The 18,560-nt window shown below is 39.7% G+C and overlaps 1 non-coding gene across 1 annotated transcript; it reads left to right on the top strand.

Moving 5' to 3' along the window:
* The first annotated feature begins 1,767 nt into the window (after positions 1-1,767).
* On the top strand, positions 1,768-1,841 carry TRNAV-CAC (transfer RNA valine (anticodon CAC)). Its single transcript has one exon. It is a non-coding gene; the product is annotated as a tRNA-Val (tRNA).
* Positions 1,842-18,560: the final 16,719 nt, after the last annotated feature.

Below are 18,560 nucleotides of genomic sequence, written 5' to 3'. Positions count from 1 at the left end.
CCCGACTATGAACATGTCAACTTGCTGGTCTAAGTGTACCAAGGCTGCTCTGGCGAGAAGGGTTTGGAATTGGCGCAGATAATCCACTACAGTCCTGGTTCGCTTGAGGTTGATTAGTTCGCCCAGCGGGGGTCCAAACTGGAGGAGGCAATAGGATTTAAATTGTTCCTGACTAGGCCGGGGTTCTTCCTGCTCTAGATGGTAGAGCTAGAGCTGTGCCTCTTCTGTGAGGTGGAAAGTGGCCAGATTGACCTTGTCTTTGTCATCGGTGCGCTGGTTGCGGAAGAACTGTTCGCAACGGCACAACCATCCCATTGGTTCTCTAGTGCCGTTGTAGGACGGAAATTCTAGCCGACTGTATTTGGGGATAACAGCGGCAGTCGGGGTAGCCATCTGATGTTCGCCGGACGTTTCTGCCCAGTCTGGCCTGCGACTGTTGTTGGTGGCAGTTCCTTCTGAGTTCCTTTCCCTATTGGCTAAGAATGTCTTCAGCAAGCGTCGAAGCTCCCGGACATCATCCTTTACCTCACGAACCTCCATGCTGGTCTCTGCAAGTTTGTGTTCCAGTTCATGGACCTTGGAAGACAGCGGCTCTTGTTCCCCCATGATGGTAGACTCTGATACCAGAATGTTATGGGCTCGCGCATAGGATCTCGTCACGGGTCGATCCATCGGGAGAGACTCCTGTCTTCCCTTGCCCTTGCCCTTGCCCTTGCATACAGACCCTATTGTGGCAATTGCGTGGGTGATTTGTCCAAGAGATCACCCGAACTCTCCTAACACATTTCTTGGTTGAAAATTGTGTGCTGCGCGCTACTAGGCGGTGCGTGGTGCGCGCTGCCGGGCGGTGCGTGCTGCTGTGCGGCCTGCTGCGGGTGCCGTTGCCTATGACTGCGCCGCAGTATGCTGCCGGGCGATGTATCCGTAACATAAATATTACTTTTTTGTCATTTTCAAGCCTATCAATATATATATATATTTCTTTTGAGGCCTGATTTACCAGACTTAAAAAATAAGATCCTATTATTTTAGACGTCTTACATTTAGGGCTGACGGGTCGAGTCTAGGTTAAGGTCTACCATCTATGAACCCATTATTAATCGAGAAAATAATATACTTAAAATAATTTTTAAACTTTGATAATATAATCTTAATAAAATTAACAGAAAAATACTAAATATTTATATATTAATAAATTAAACATTTTTAACTAATATTATCTTATTTATTTTCTATCAAATTAATTTATATTTTTTATAAAAAAAGATATTATATATTTAATAAAATAATCAATTTTGAGTCTGAAACGATTTGGAACAAGCAAAAATCATAATCAATCTAATTATTAATTGAGATAAAATCATTATAATCAGTTTGATCAATTTGAATCAACCAGGTAGATCCGACCCATTAACAGTCCTACTTACATTACATTGACAAATTATAAAAAACATGTAAAAAATGTCTTGGAATATCTTTGTCATGTACTAATATATGGTTACATAGTTGGTTCGGGTAATGAGGACACAAGTCAGAACAGGTAAATTCATTCCCGAAAACAAAGCTGGGGAGCTTTTGTCTGAATTCAGCTTCAAAATAAGTAAGAGAAGAAAGTAATATATGGAGTAATAAAAGAAGATAAACAGAGCATTTGACGAATTCTTTATTAACGGGTTCATTTATCGAATTACTTAGCCATTTTTTAACAATGGCGTAGGAAATGCAAATAATTCAATTATATCTTAGCATTTTAACTTGGTCAAGAACGTCTGGGTGGTGTAGCAGGTTATCACGCTAGTCTCACACACTAGAGGTCCCCGGTTCGAACCCGGGCTCAGACAATCCGACCTGCTGTTAATAACCAAAGGCTGAAAAGGCTGAAAGTACTGATTCTTAAATTTTTTAATTAGGAAAAATTCCTAAAAGGTACGTGTACTTTAGGCTGGTGGTGTCAAGCGCTATACAACTTGTTGCCAGCGCCGAAGAGACAACCTATCCAATTCTAGGCTTAGTGATTTATGATGATGAAACTGCATTAACACAAGCATAGATCACCAGTTCTGGAGAAAGAAAGCCATGACTCTAATCGTTGCAATTTCTCTAGGCTTAGTGACGCCCTCTGAGCCAAGAATTGCTTCCCTAAGACCTCTATGGAAGCTTGCAAATTCATCCATTCTCGCTACTACAACACGTTGAACATCCACAAGACGAGAAACAGACAGGTTGTGCTTTGGCTCCCTTAGCTTGGTTTCAACACTGTAGTTCTAGATACCAACAAAGGTATTTCGACGATCAGAGAGGAACCGATGAAGGATTCAAGGGACATACTCACATCCATGACTCCAATCACTCGTTGCAATTTCTCTGGGCTTAGTGATGCCCTCTTTGCCAAGAATTGCTTCCACCAAGGCCTCCATGGAAGCTTGCAAACTCAAATCCATTCTTGCTGCTGCAACATGTTGAACGTCTACAAGATGAGAAACAAACAGGTTGTGCTTCGACTCCCTCAGCTTGGCTTCATCACAGTAGTTCCAGATACCAACATAGGTATTTCGATGGTCGGAGAGGAACCGACGGAGGATTCGAGGGACATACTGGGCATGGAAGAGATGGAGGACTAAACAATGTCGACTGACGCAGAGCTGCAATGTATATGCTTGTGATGGGTGGTGTGTCCGGAAGCACGTCGTTAAACACTCATAAACACTAGTTTAAACATTTATAATTTTTACCGTTTTTCAAACAACTACTAACATAGTAAATGGGTAAGAACAGGTCGTATCCACAGGGAAGCAAGTGAAAAATTAATATATACTTAGATCTAGACAAGAGAATGCAATCGGGAATGGCAGAAAATATGAAAATAAAATCTGTTATTGTTGAAATTAAATGCTTTGAATTTAAACAAGACAATAAATAAAAATCAAAATTTAATATAGGAATCAACAAAGAAAATATAAGAAATAAATAAAAAAATGATCCAGAATCCGGATCCGGTGGTGGTAGCTACAGATCGGCCAAACAGTTTGCAGAAACCCCTCATGACAATCAGGCATCTGTCTTTTCTATAACCCTTGAACCCCTCAAGACACCTTAGCCTTGAATCGAACTGATTCAGATATGCAAAATAGAGAAACATACAAGAATTAAATCTAAATGACTGTAGAAATAAAAATAACAGAAGATAAAATAAAGAAAAGAAAAGAATGTTTGATCAGATCCAGTGGCAGTAGTTGCATAATGGTTGAACAGTTTGCAAGAACCCCTCCTGACAATATCTGGACGTCCTCCCCTTCTACAATCCTTGAACTTCTCAAGAAACCTTAGCTTTGTTAAATAAATGAATTGACCAACCCTTTCTATAGGGCCCCTAGGGTCATTTTTATAGAAAATGGAGGATAAAACTGGAATTAGAGAGAAAAAGGGGGGTGACAACTAGGTTTTAGAAAAAATATGGGTGCCCTAGGGTTTAGAATGAAGGGTTAGGATGGTTCTATAGTGATACTAAGGCTGGAAAGAAAAGGAGAAGGCACCCAATATTATATAAGGCTGAGATTTAATGGCTAAAGGGTGAATAGTGAAGATTAGAAGTTAGGTGGCTCCTAGGGTTAGAATGCTATAAAGAGAGTGCCCTAGAATGGATGGTGGAGATTAGAAGGGATGGAATGTGAGGATTTAGTAGTTAGGGGTGGCTAGGAGTTGTTAAGAGTGAAAAGAATGAGTTAAAAGGCGCCCTAGGGTTTGTTAAGGCATGGAAAGCATGCTAATACAGTAGGATGGGCGCCAAATTGGGTTCAGTAGGTAGGAGGCACCCTCCTACTTTCAGTTTTTTACAAAAACACCCATTCTCTCAGTTGGGCTTCACACAAGATTCCCAAAATTTGTATTTTAGCCATGAAAACTTCTCAGTTTTCCCTAGAATTTGCACAAAGACCCTTATAGGCCACAACATTGCATTTAGCTGGGAAAATGGCACATTTCGACTATTCTAAGGCCGAAAATACCCCTGAATTGATGCCCTTAAGGCATCAAAATGCAGAGTTATCAATGGGTCATCTAGGGGCCACTGAACGCCGAGGCCGACGATGAGTTGGTCGCGCTGGGCACTATGGAAATGGTGGATTTTGTAGACCCATTTACTCATAATAGCAGCGTTGGATGTGACAATGGAGGCAACAGGAGCCAAAACCAATTTTAGGTCCCTACACTACTATGACGAGTTGCAGGTTGCAGCGGTGATGAAACACCGCCTTCACGTCTATTCATTTGCAGGGAAGAAACGACGAATTAGGGGGGCTTTCCAAGAAGAAGAAGAAGAAGAAAGAGAAGAAGAAGAAGAAGAAAGAAGGAGAAGCGGAAAGAAGAAAGAGAGGGAGTGCGGGCAGGTGGAGAAATCGCCGTTGCCCGAAGTTGCAACGGTGGTTACTGTTAAAAGAAAAACAGAGGGAGTTGGAGGAGGATGAATAACTTTTTTACCTAGTTGGCCTTGGTTGTCTCTTCGGCGCCGGCAACAAGTCGTCTTCTCCGGCGGCGCATTCGCTTGACACCACCGGTGTGAAGGAGTTGGTTTTCGGGTTCTCTATAAATGTAAGTATGAATAGGTTCCCACTTGCATCGATCGAAGTAGATGATGGGTTATTTTCATAATTTTAATCGGTAATTAAAATAGCTGGGGATATTTAGGACTTTTTGATATTCTAACTGACAAAAATTTAGCACCGAATACCAAATTATCACAAATTGAAAGTTCGAGTACTAGATTGTCGCAATTTAAAGTACATATACTAAATTGACACTCGGCCTAAATTATAGGTTATCAGGAATTTTCCCTTTTAATTATGACCCTATTTTCTTTTCTTGGTGACTGAGTTAGAGGCTGCTGTGGTGTTTGATAATGCTGAAACAGGGTCTTAACTTGAAGAGCGGGTGATCATTGTTTGGGCCTAGGCCCAAGCATGGCTTTTCACCTACAATAGTTTGGGCCTAGGCCCAAAAGAAGAAGCAGCTTCATTGATCATCAATCTGTACATGATAGTTGGTAGACCTATTCTACAAGCTACATAGGCTATAGTATGCCTATTTACATGAACAAATGAAAGTAGAACTAAAACATTGTAGCAGTTTAGTAATATGATGCCCGTAGAGATGCTCCATCCATTCACAAGGCCTCTTATTGCGAGACAAAAAATCCACTAAACCCTTTGAGTCAGTATATACTGTGACTAGACCTGTTCATGGGCCAGGCCGGGCCGGGCTCGGGCCGGGCTTTGACTTTTTATTAACAGAAAACTGTTAGGACCAAGCCCGAGCCTGGCCCGACCAACGGGCCAATAACTTGGGCCCGAGCCCGGCCCTGATAAAAAGCCTGAAGTCCGAGCCCGAGCCTGAAGCCTGACCTAATAAAAGAAATTCAAAATTGTCTCTATTCAAATGGACATTTTTTATTTTAATTTAGATGTTTTTTCCCCTATTTAAATGAACAATGAGCCTACAAGTGAACCAATGACCTTCTCAAATCAAAAAATTTATTCAAATAGACATCACACAGGGTTTTTACTTAGGTTTAACTATAGGTCGGGTTGGCCAGGCTCGGGCCGGGCTATTTTGGCAAAGCCCGAGCCCGGCTCGAATTTTATGCGAGCCGGGCTTTTTGGCCCGAGGTTAAGCCCGTGGGCCAAAAAGCCTGTTCAAGCCTGTCCGGAGGTCGGGCCGGGCCAGGCCGGCCCGTCGGGCCACCCGGCCCATGAACAGGTCTAACTGTGACATGGTTTTCAAAACCGGACCGAATTGGACAGTTGGACCAAAAAAACTGGGAATGATCATTTGACCAGTTATGTTTTACCTCAAAACTGTCTTTTGGCAAAAAATCATTGATTTGATCAGTAAACCGCTGACTTGAACAGTCAAACCATTCAACGGTTTTTAATAGTTTTTTATTTTTTTTTAATATTTTGTCAGAACAGGCCATTTGTTCAGTTTGAACGGTTGGGCCGTTCAATGGTTCTAGGTAAAACCTAGCCATTTTCTCATCCTTATAAAAGACACATAGACCTATTATTATAAATTAATATGCATAAATTTAAAAATGTTTCTTTTAATATAAAATTATATTTAAATACATATCTACTGTATCAATCAGAATATATATCCCATCAACTCAATAAATCAAATGTATAAGCCTTAATTGACCATATCATATTAATATTTAAAACCATATATTTAGAAATAACCTTGCTGATATGGGAGTTTTTTTTTATTTGAAAAAATAAAAGCATTCACTTTGGTTTACACCCCCTTAGTGGCCATTTATTTAGGTTCTAAATCCTAATACTAATGGCGTGTGCATAAACTTGGTTGATTTCAATTTCTCATTTAAAAAATTGAAATCAATCAAAATATTAAAATCCTATTAGGTGTTATGAATTCCAGAAAATTGAGCTACACATTTGATTTGAAACACATTCACGGTTGTCTAGGTTTTTCTTTTTCTTGATATGATAATGGAGATATAAAAACATGTTTTTGTATGGTAGTTTGATATTATGTTCCATAAAAGGAATAGATATTCCGTTAAAAATTCTGATTGAATGTGTATTTCATTGTTGTGAGTTGAATGGGTTAAAAGAATTAAGCCGGATAAATCACAAAGGATATAGGTCAAAATAATAAAAAATAATTTAAGTGTTCACTAATTTAACAATGGACATGACATTAAGTAGAACGGAGTGACAAAACAGGATTCATGCACAAGGGTGGTAGAGGGGAGCCATGGCCCCAGTGTGCCTTGAAAATCCTCACAATGCCCATTTAAATCTTATATTTTGGTTCTCTTGCTCATGTTAACAAGCTTTTGGCCCCCATTCATGTTTATTTATACTTTTGACCAAAGTCCACTTGAATATGGCTTGCTGTAATCCATAAGAGATTTAAAGAAAAATATATAAGAGGATCTATAGGGTTGAGAAATTTTCAGTGTGTGCATTAAACACAAAATAGTAGCCCAAGTCAACCCTTATTAGCATTTCATGGGGTCTGACCAAGAGTGGACCCAAGAACCGATTGGTTCAGTTTTGGGTCTAAAATCATAAATCCAGTTCGGTTCTAAGACCTTATTAGCATTTCTTGCAGTTTGGGACCGGTTCTACCATGTCCCGACTCCCGACCCGTTGACGGCCCTAGGCCTAAATGATCACATTGTCCAGTTAAAAGTTTGCTGTCCGACTCATTGTTTTTGGCCATTGGGCTAAACGCCGAGACTGGAATGGTGGCAGTACGTTTTCGTGGGGTGATTTTGATTTGCAAAAATGTAAGAAATGAGTTGCAAAAAAGGAGAAGGGAAGGGTTTTGTGAGAGAATAGGGAGAAGCATGAGAGGTTTTTCCATTATTGCAGATGAATTTGTATTGGAAACAAACTAGGTCTAAAGATTATGTTGAATGAACTACCAATTAAAATGGAGTAATTTATATTCGCTCAGTTTGGAAGGAGTACAAATGCAAAGAGTGTAAAATAATACAAAATAAAAGGTTTTACACTCTACACATATGCATTTGTAATCCTTCCAAACAAAGGAAATAAGTGAATATTAGAAACTTTCTAAATTCAAAGTTTAAGTGATTAGGAAACCGAGTTTGAGTATGAATACAAGTAGCATGCAGCTTTGTGTATTTAAGCACTGGATCTTCACAAGGAAATAAACAAACTATCTGAGCAAGAAAGTAGAAACACTACTTGAATTGAGCGACCAATCAGTACTGTCTCTAATATTATTCTAAGGTGAAGTATGAAGAAGTCAGCGTTGCAGGTGTTTTGACAATGGTGCTAAAAAAGTTGGCTGATTCTTTGACTGTACCAAAGGAATAGCTTTGCCTTTGCTTTTCAGTTGGATTATTTTACTCTCACCAAGTTTCTGTAGAAGCACAAAAAGTCACCTTTTCTGGTTTCTTTGCCGGCGAGGAGAGCAACAACGGAAACCTATAAAAAATCATATTCCCTGTCGTCCACGCTGCCGTAGTTGATGAAAAGTCAATCCACACCACAACCACCCTGAGAGAGGAGATCAAAGTGATGAGTTATTCCAGATCGACCATGCCACAGTTGAAAGGATGAATCACTACCATGATTGTCCCCGATGATTAAACAATGATTATTTCAGTATATCGATAGAACTGAAACTGCACGAAGATCCATGGGTATTAAAGAATACACTAATGATAAGCGACATAGATTACCTTTCTTGGCTTATACTGAAGAAGGCGTTGATTCAAGTTCACGTACTCCAATTCATGGAACGTGAACAAATGGAGGAGATGAATAATGGGGCAGGCACGCAGATACAAATCAAGGATCTGGATACAGGTTCGGATCACGAGTTGACGTTGAAGATGTGGCCTGCCAGCAGGTGTACGTTTTGAATGGCAACCGGAGAGAGCGCTCTGTAAGGAGAAGGGAACTGAACGCAGGCGATGAGATATGGATGTATTGGGACCGTTACTACCGCTGCTTCTTCTTCACCGTTCATGGAAGAGTTGTTCAAATTAATTATTATTATTATTTTAATTTGGGGTGAATAAAACTGGAAAATTACAGAATTTAATTTCTCTACTAGCTACTACTATATATGTAATATCACAAATTCAGTTGAACTAATTAAAGATGCATTCTTTGTTTCTTATCTTTGTAGAATTTGATTTGTTTTTTCCTTTTTTTTTTGTTTTTTATTGAAGTGTGATTTTTAATTTTTCGTGCGCAATACAAGTAATATTAATTTGTTCATATCTCCAAGCTGATTGTCTATAAGAACTAATCCCTACAAAAGATGCAGACCCATTCTCAAAAGAAAGTTTTATCCATATTCTTTTCTTTCTTAGGAAAATTAAACAATTACTGTTTTATTCAAATTTAGACACATGGCTTTCAGGCTATAGTCCCCATCGTTTAGACACATGGTTTTTTTAAATGTAGACATATGGCATTTTCTCAGAATTTTCTGTTAAACCCACAACCCACACTACCACAATTTAGACAATTGGCCTTTTCATTTTCTAGAAAGTTAGACATGTGGCACTTTCTGAGAATCCTACTAAAACCCACAACCCACTACCAGGCTACAACTCCCCACCATTCAGACACATAGCCTTTTCATTTTTCTAGAAATTTAAACACGTGTCATTTTCTGAGAAGTTGCTGCTAAAGCTCACAACCCACTACCATCATTTTCAATCCATTCTTAAAAAAAAAAAAAAAAATAGAAAATGCAAAAGTGGTTAATCACAACTTTTACCGACATTCTATCAATCTCACTTAATCATTAACCCTCTAAGTATCATAACAAAAGGAAATTATTCATATTATAACAATTATTAAAAAGCTATTTTTTGAAATTTTAATAATTATTTACAATATTAATAAATATAAATGTAACAATATTGATTCCATAATGTAAATTTAACTTTACTGATTCCCCGTACTTAGTACGGGGTCATTCACTAGTATATAAACTAAAGTGGAGGTAGAGCTTGCCATGTCAGTAGTCCTATCTTAGTTCATCATTATTCAAACCAAGCAATTTGAGAGGGTGTAAGATTTCCTCTAGAAGCACTAAGAATTGCCACCTAACATGGCTTATCTTCTCTTTTCTTTTCATTTTTTCCTCTACTTTTTTTTTTATTAGGGAACTAACTATCCCTCAACTTTCTCCTAAATTTTCTCTAATTCCTATTTATCCTCTCCCCCACTCTTCATTTATGTATAAGTTTGGCACTGATGCTGTAGTTGCAGCACCGTTTTCTGAGAAAACTGTGTTGCTGATGTGTGGTTGGAAAACAATGCCTTTATTTTTGTTTGGAATTATTGCTGCCAGGTAGGACGCTTTCTGGAGTAACAACAAATTTTTTTTGTTTGGTACCAATGCTCCAGGAAATGTTTTCAGCACTGGTACTCATTATCTAGTGCCACATCACTACCCTGTTGGAAGCAATGAACCGTAGCTCCAGGAAACACCAAATTTGGTGTTGCTCCAAGCCATGGCTTCTCAATTTCCGAGGCGTGGCTTGGAGCATCGTTTTCTTATGAAAAAATGGTTCCAACAAATGCCCATTTCCTGGAGCACCATTTTTCCGATGTGGCACCGTTGCTGCAAGAAACAACAATGATGCCAAACAACCGCTATATCTATCTAAAGAAAATTTCAATTAAAATATTTAATAATTATTTAAATGTTATAATAAAAGTTTTATATTTTACAAAATTAAAAACAAAATTATGAATAATAGTATAAATTATAATTTCATGGATTATTAAATTTAATAAATAATTAATATATTAAAATTTTAAATAATGGTATTTAAATAATTAAATAATATTATAACCAACTAATTTTTAAATGCTTTAAATATCAAAATATTGAAAACTAAACCATATCTTATATATTATTTCAAAAACAAAAAATAGATTAAATAACAAAATTATGTTATAACTTAAAAAAAAAATTCAAAAGGGGACCCATGCGATGTATGCAATGTGGCACCCCTCCCTGTCCCTCACCCCTATTGTCAAGACACTCTACCCCATCCCCACCCATCTTTGGTGGCGGGGCAAGTTGGAGGCGAGGCACCCATTCCCCACCGGAGATGGAGAATCCCCAAACTTTCCACACCCCAATGTAACCACCTAAAAACAATTTAATTTGTGGATATTTTACAAATAGGATTATGGGAATTTGGGAGTATTTTATAAATGGAATTATGGGATCTTAGGATTATAAGAATATGAGGAAAAAACTTAGAAATATTTTAAAAGTCAATAGTAAACCTACTGATATTTTACTAATTTGCCATTGGGTTTGGGGAATTATATTCAAACCCTGTCCCTGATTTGGAGAAAAAGTATTTTCCCCATCCCCACCCTATCTCTTCCCCATCCCTATTTAAGATTTGAGAAAACTATTTATGTTTTGTATACTATTTTCTAATAATTATTTATGTTTTATATACTATTTTTAAATAAATTTTAAATGTTTCATTATAAGAAATTGAATACTAAATCATAATTTAAATATTATTTAAAATATAAATAAATGAAAAATAAATATTATTAAAATAGTAGAAGTAGATTAAATAACTTAGAGGTGTTAAATCTTTTTATTAGTTATTTATTGTTTTTTTATTATAAATATATTTTCAGCAATTGTGTATTTTTGCTATAAATTTCAATAATTATTGGAGATTAAATTGTTGTTATATGTTAGAGATTAGACGATTAATTTAGTTGAAATTAGGAGTGTTCACTAAGCAATTCAGTTCGGTTGGAGATTGTTTGGCTAGCCAAACTAATCTGGTCGGGTTAGGGAGTTGAACATTCGAAATTGACCAACCATTACTGAAAACTAACCATTGGTTAATTAATATATGTTCAAATTTTTAATTTTTAGTGTAACTTACATTAATCATTGTAATTTAATAATTTTTTATTAAATTTTTACAACAACTATTTATTCATAAAATATATTACTAATTGGCATAAGTTACTAATTTCTATAAAATCAATAATTATAGCTAACAATTGTCAAGTAATTCAGGGAAACTCTTTAATTATTAATTTATAGTTTTTAAATAAATAATAATTAAAAAATTAGGAAATTAATCTATGAAAAAATATTTTCAAAAACTATTTAAAAAATAGTTGGTAATCTTAGGAAAATTAAATTAGGAAATTAATCTATTAGAAATTGTTTCATTTTTGTTTAAATAACAATCCATTATTATTGTTTTAATAAATAATTATAAAATAATTTAGAAAAAATATTAAATCTATTCACACTGGTCTAGACCACTTGGTTGATTTCAACCATACTTGTTTTACATTAATTAACAACAAACGATTTACTTCAAATTAACATTAATGTAATTTACCACAATTGCATTAGTTTACTATAATTACATCACTTTGATTAATAGTAAATAATTTAGGCTTAAAAAGTAAATAATTTACACTAATTAATATTAATTTATTATTTATTGTAAATAACTAATTTTCTATACATTTTTGCTAATCAACAACAATTTCAATAATTTTTATAAATGATCGTAAAATTTTGGAATTTATTGTTATTTAATTTACTAATTAATTAATTAGTTATCATTTATCGTGGAACCCATGATTTACTGAAAAACTGAAAATGGATAGTTGGTCAACATGATCTACTTTTCCATTGAACTACATCTTAGAAAATAATACATGGTAATTGTTTCTATTTTAATGTAGACAGAATATCTAGGTGGTGTAGTTGGTTATCATGCTAGTCTCACACACTAAAGGTCCCCGGTTTAAACCCAAGCTTAGACCCTTCATTGGGTGCGATAATTTTATCACAATGAATCCTATGTTTTAACTATTAAGTGACACTATTTTCTGTTCTTGATGGTCGGGTTATAGACGAAGGGGTGAATTCGAGCCGAACCGAGCTGCCAATGTTGTACAAGGCTCAAGCTCGACTCGAGTAAAAAATTCAGAAGTTCGAGCTCAGCTCTGCTCGTGCTCAATTTAATTGGGCTCGAGTTTGGCTCGAAGTGTCTAAATAGCTCGAGTAGCACGTGAATAGCTCATTTTGTGACCACCCCTACCTGTGGCGTTTTATAGTTTGATAGTAGTCTGAAATAGAGGTGTCAATTGGACTGGATTTGGTCCAACCCGATCCAGTCTAAATCCAATACAAACCAAATCCAATCCAATCCATTAAAATGTAAATGGACTGGATTGGATCCAATCAAAACCAAATGAAATATAAAAAATTATATATAAAAAAACATATAAAAAATTACAAAAATATATTAGAATGAAGAAAATATGAAAATTATAAAAAATACACCCTTCTGGCATTGAAAAAGCACTTTTATGAAAGTATTTTGTAAAAATGCTTTTATAAAAGTACTTTTGTAGAAGTGCTTTTCTAAAAGTACTTTTATAAAAGAGCTTTCGTAAAAGAGATTTTGCAAAAATGCTTTCATAAAAGTACTTTTTTGTAGAAGTGCTTTTATAAAAGTACTTTCATAAAAATGCTTTTATAAAATTACTTCCATCAAAGTTCTTTTGTAAAAGTACTTTTTATAAAAGTACCTCCATAAAACTACTTTTATAAAAGTACTTTCATAAAAGTTCTTTTGTAAAAGTGATTTCATAAAAGTGCTTTTGTTTAAAAGTACTTTTATAAAAGTTCTTTCGTAAAAGTACTATTGTAAAAGTGCTTCTATTAAAGTAGTGCTTTCATAAAAGTGCTTTTATAAAATTGCTTTTGTAAAAGTGCTTTCATAAAAGTACTTTTGTAAAAGTGCTATCGTAAAAGTATTTTTGTAGAAGTACTTTTCATAAATTACTTCTACAAAAATGCTTTTGTAAAAGTGTTTCTGTAAAAGTACTTTCATAAAAGTGTCTGGTTTCATATTGGATAAGGGTTTGGCCTCATGACCGGATTATTGAAAATTTGGTTTATGTCAAATTTGGACCAATAGTATGGACCATTTTATTTTGGATTGATCCAACCCAATAATTATAATAGACCGTCCAAATCTGATTTGATAAGGTTTGGATTGGATTGGATCCAATCCAAAATTGGTCGATTGACAATCCTATATTGAAATAGGGTGTGGTGTAAGGAAATAAGGAATATCTGGGTTGATTGAGGTTATGTATTTTATAAATAACATATTGCATACATATAATATTTTATATTAAATGACATATAAGATGTATTATGAATTTATATGTAAATAAATTTATTTTATACATGTATATTATATACATAGGGCTTTTAAAAAAATGAAGTTTTATAAATTTATAAAGTTGGATACGTTTTGAAATATATTGTAAAAATAGTGAGTGGGACAAAAAGTAATTGTTTTCTCACAAAATTTTCCTTAAAATCCACGCATTGAATTGACAATACAAGTAGAAGTTACTGTTCATCATCTTCTCAACACCATCAAACTTGGATTTTAATGGGACAAGCATGGTCTTTGGTCTTCTCTTATAGCCCCTTTCGTGGTGCCTATTCTCTTCATAAGCATCCATGCATACCATTAAGGGGGTGTTCTTTTTTTGGATTTTGAGAGGGGGGAAAATTGATCCCATTGACCAGGAAACCCGTGTTCTTTTTTTAGATTTGTGTGGGGATTAGGGAAAATTTATTTTCCTGTCTCACAGGTGAGTAAATAACTTTACCACCTGTGGCAAAGTTTCCAACACTTGGATGGGATAAAAATATCCATTTTAATAATGGATTTTTATGGTTAAAATGCACTTACCAAGTTTAAGTGTGAGTCTGGCTTCCATCAAGGGCAGACTTCATGCCGCACCATTCGTGCAGTATGAAGACACACCACGTGTTCTTAAAACATGCACATGTTTGAAATGTGTGAGGTGGATCTCCTCAATCCTTTCACTTCTCTCTCGCCAGATTCCTCTCACTTACTCTCTCGCCACACTGAACTGAACCCACCCTTTTCACTCTCACTCTCTCCCTCTCCAACCGATGACGCCCAACAGCCATCACCGCCTCATTGGAAACTGTTGACACCGACGACTGGAGAAAAATTCCAAATATTCCATTCTTTTCATTTTTTCTTCCCCAAGCATTACATCTTTGATCATGCAGCTTGAATCTATTTTAGCTTCTGTTGCATTACAATAACCAAAATGCCCATCTGGTTTTCAAGTTTTGTGTGTACAAATTGATTAGAATTACAATCACACTACTGCTCCGTCCTTAATGCAATTTGATGAAGGAAGATTTGGCCTGACCTCACTGCTGCGTAACATGTGGCAGAAACAATAGCTCGGCAAAAGGGGCCAAGCCTAGGCGAGAACAAGGGGACACCAGCGGACCGAACTCCCTATCGGGGGCCCGAACTCACCCTTTGCCCAAAACTAGAGTAATCCGAAATGACCAACCTTGTAACAGCTCGGGATACACTTCGCCGAACTGACCCACCTTGTAACAGCTCGGGATACACCTCGCCGAACTGGCCAACCTTTTAACAGTCCGGGATACACCTCGTCGAACTGGCCAGCTTTGTAACAGCTCGGGATACATTTCGCCGAACTGACCACCTGTAACAGCTCGGGATACACTTTGCCAAACTGACCCACCTTGTAACAGCTCGGGATATACCTCGCCGAACTAATCTCCTTGTAACAGTTCGGGATACACCTCGCCGAACTGACCTTCCCTATAGATACCTCCGAGCTCAAGACTTCGCCTCGCTCAGCACTCCGCATCACCTTCTGGGCACCAAAACCAAACAAGTCATACCATGCCTGACACTAAGGAAGTCCGTGCCCGAGGGCACCGCGCCTGACTGACTTGGGATCTGACGTTTGGTGGCCGCACTCTAAACGGCCACCTGCCACCGCCACTGACACCGCCATCTCCAGTTAGAAAGATGGTTAGGCAGTGACGGTTCTGTCCCAGCAGAAAGGACGACAGCCGAATTGACAAGCACAAGGGTAATCATACCCGACCTGACAAGGACCTCAGGGCGAATGCACGAAGTGATTATAAGATCCCCTGCCTCCCAACAAATGAGGTATGCAAACTTTGCGCTATTTGGTATTACCTTGCTTTTGAAGGATTCTAACTTGAGCTTCAGAGCCTCTACACCAGGTTCCCCCGGAGCTTCCCCATCTCCTCTGTTTCAGGTTCCCTGCTACCCCGTTCAGAAGCAAGGCTGCAGATAGCTAAGACCGGCCGGATCGCACTCCATCAATTGGCGCCGTCTGTGGGAAACGCTTCAAAAAGCCTCCCTCTAAACTTCCATAACCACTTTTCTTCAAAAAACCCAACACTCATGGCCTCCTCCAGTAACACCGGACGTGGCACGGAGACAAACGCCACCGGGGAACAACTTCAAGTCCCCGTGGTGTGCGTTGGACAGTTCACCATCCTCCTTTCGGTGGATGGGATCCCTAGCTTGAACGCGCCACAAGCAGCGGTGCCCGTAAACCCTCCTACCACAAGCATCCTCTTTCCTCTCCCCATTGAGACAACCTTCACTGAACCGACTGCCGTCCCCCTGGCAGCCAGCCAAAACCGGTTGGATGACCTGATGCAGTGCATGCGGGCAATGCAAGCCCAAATGCAACAGTTCTAGCAGCATCAGCTTCACCAGCACCAAGTACTGCACAAAATCTCCCAGTATCACTACCAACAGCAGTTCCCCCAACTGCCACTGAACCAACCACTACTTCCACCTCGCCACCCCGCTCCGAGGCCGATCAAGGCCTCCCCGCAGGATGGACGCCCCCACCAGGCGAAGGCCTCCTGGCCCCAGAACACCCCTAACAGCCAGGCCTTGTCCCCAGGCCGAAGAGAGAAAAATGTCATCCCCGCCTCGCAACCCGTAGGCGGGTTGGGAACGTCGCCCGCGAGGTCGGCACCCCGACGCTCCAAGCCCGAGTTCCCACTCACCGAAAACCGATTCGGCGCCCTGGCGGCAGACTACCAGCATTCCGGGCCCATCGAGCTCGGTAACACGGAGGCCAGCAGCGCCAGTACAAGGCCCGCTCAGGAACGAAGGCGCCGGCGAAGTCACCGAACTGCCACCCGTGCCTTGTCGGAACTCAGAGGCAAAGACACGAGCTCGGACGAGGTAGGGGCTGCCCCGATTCTCTCGGTTCCTTCCCCCCTCGCATCAGAACTCCTGGCGGTCCCTTTACCCAGAGATTTCAAGCTTCCACCTCTGGACAAATACGACGGGTCCTTCGACCCCAACGACCACGTTGACGTCTTTCAGTCCCAAATGCACCTCGCCAGGGCCAGCGAATCGTGCATGTGCGTAGCCTTTACCACCACCCTCAGGGGGGTAGCCCGCACTTGGTACAGGAACCTGACCCACGGGTCGATAAAGTGCTGGGCCCAGTTCGTGCAGGTCTTCACCGCACACTTCGTCACCAGCCAATGGTGCCCCATAATAGAGGAAAGCATCTTCGGAGTAGTCCAAAGAGAAGGAGAATCCATTCGGGGCTACATCAAGCGATTCAACGAAGCATGCTTGCAGATACCACGGTTGGACCCCGCAGTGCAGCTTGCGGCGGCCAAAAGAGGGGTGACGCACAAAGAATTCAAATGGCACATGGTGGCTAACCAGCCCGCAACCGTGGCCGAGTTCCTTAAGCTCGCGGATAAGTTCATGAGGACAGAGGAAGAAATCAACCAACGGACCGAAGACGGGAACGAGAAAAGAAAGAGAGAAGGCGAGCTCTCCAACCCGGTGGACAGAAAAAACCCAACCCGGGAGCCGAAGCCGAACCAGTCGTTCCAGGCTCCCCTAGCAGTTCGGACGGACTACACGCCGTTAAACACGAGTTGGACGGAGATCTTAATGACGATCAAAGACGCCCCGTACGTGAAGTGGCCACCTTGCCTAAAGGGAAATCCGAACGAGAGATAAGAATTTGTATTGTAGTTTCCATAGAGACCATGGTCATAGTACCGAGCAGTGTAATAACCTCCGGGATGATATAGAGGGGCTCATCCGTCGCGGATACTTGAGAAACTTTGTACAACACAACAATAATAACAATAAGGCAGGTCGGCAAGGGGAGCACGAAAAGGATGCCCCCGAGTCTAGCAACAGACCTACCGAACCGTTGCAGCGGTAGCCTCCGGAAGAGAGGCCAATTCGGGGAACCATCCATGTAATTGTGGGAGGTTCGGTGGTAGCGGGGTGTACCTCGGCAGCAGCTCGGACTTTAGTTCGTGAAGCGGCCCTCAAAGAACGGAACCCCCCAAAGAGACCATAGACTAAAGAACCAATATTCTTCATGGAGGACGACGCGCGAGGGGTCCACTACCCCCATGATGACGCGCTTGTCATTAAACTAAGGATCAGCGACTTCGAGGTCAGACGCGTACTCGTAGATTCGGGCAGCTCAGCGGACATCCTCTTTAAATCAGCATTTGACCAGCTGCAGTTACAGAGGAGCGAGATGAAGCCCATGAACACTCCCCTGGTGGGTTTCAGCGGAGAGGAAGTCAGGCCCCTCGAAAAAATCACCGTCCCTATGGAAGTCGGCACATGGCCTTGTGCAGTTAAACTCAACCATGATTTCCTGGTAGTTGCGACCCCCTCCCCATACAATGCCATAATAGGGCGGCCGATCACGCATATCCTACGGGCGGTGGTCTCTACCTACTATTTGGCCATGAAGTTCCCTACGGACTTTGGTGTAGGGGTAGCGCGAGGCGACCAACTCGAGTCCCGCAAGTGTTTTGTTGCCGCCCAGAAGGGAAAAACCAAGGCGGCTGACAACCTCGAACTGGAGCGGCCTGTGGAGCAAGGTGAGGAACGAGCTTCGCCCACGGAGGAAATGGTCGCAATCCTGACTTCGGCTACGGACCCAGCTCGCACACTTCAGATCGGACCTTCCATCGAGGATCCCCTACGAACCGAACTAGTGAGTTTTTTACTTCAAAATTTAGATATTTTTGCCTGGTCCACAGCCGACATGCCCGGCATTAGCCCCGGCCTGATAACTCACAAACTTAATACTAACCCTGTAGTCAGA

This window comes from Nelumbo lutea, chromosome 4, assembly GCF_056320005.1.
Source record: "Nelumbo lutea isolate HS-2025 chromosome 4, American lotus-T2T, whole genome shotgun sequence".
NCBI classification, from domain to species: domain Eukaryota; kingdom Viridiplantae; phylum Streptophyta; class Magnoliopsida; order Proteales; family Nelumbonaceae; genus Nelumbo; species Nelumbo lutea.
Note: the sequence above shows the minus strand (reverse complement) of the source record. Positions and strands in the feature narration are given on the sequence as shown.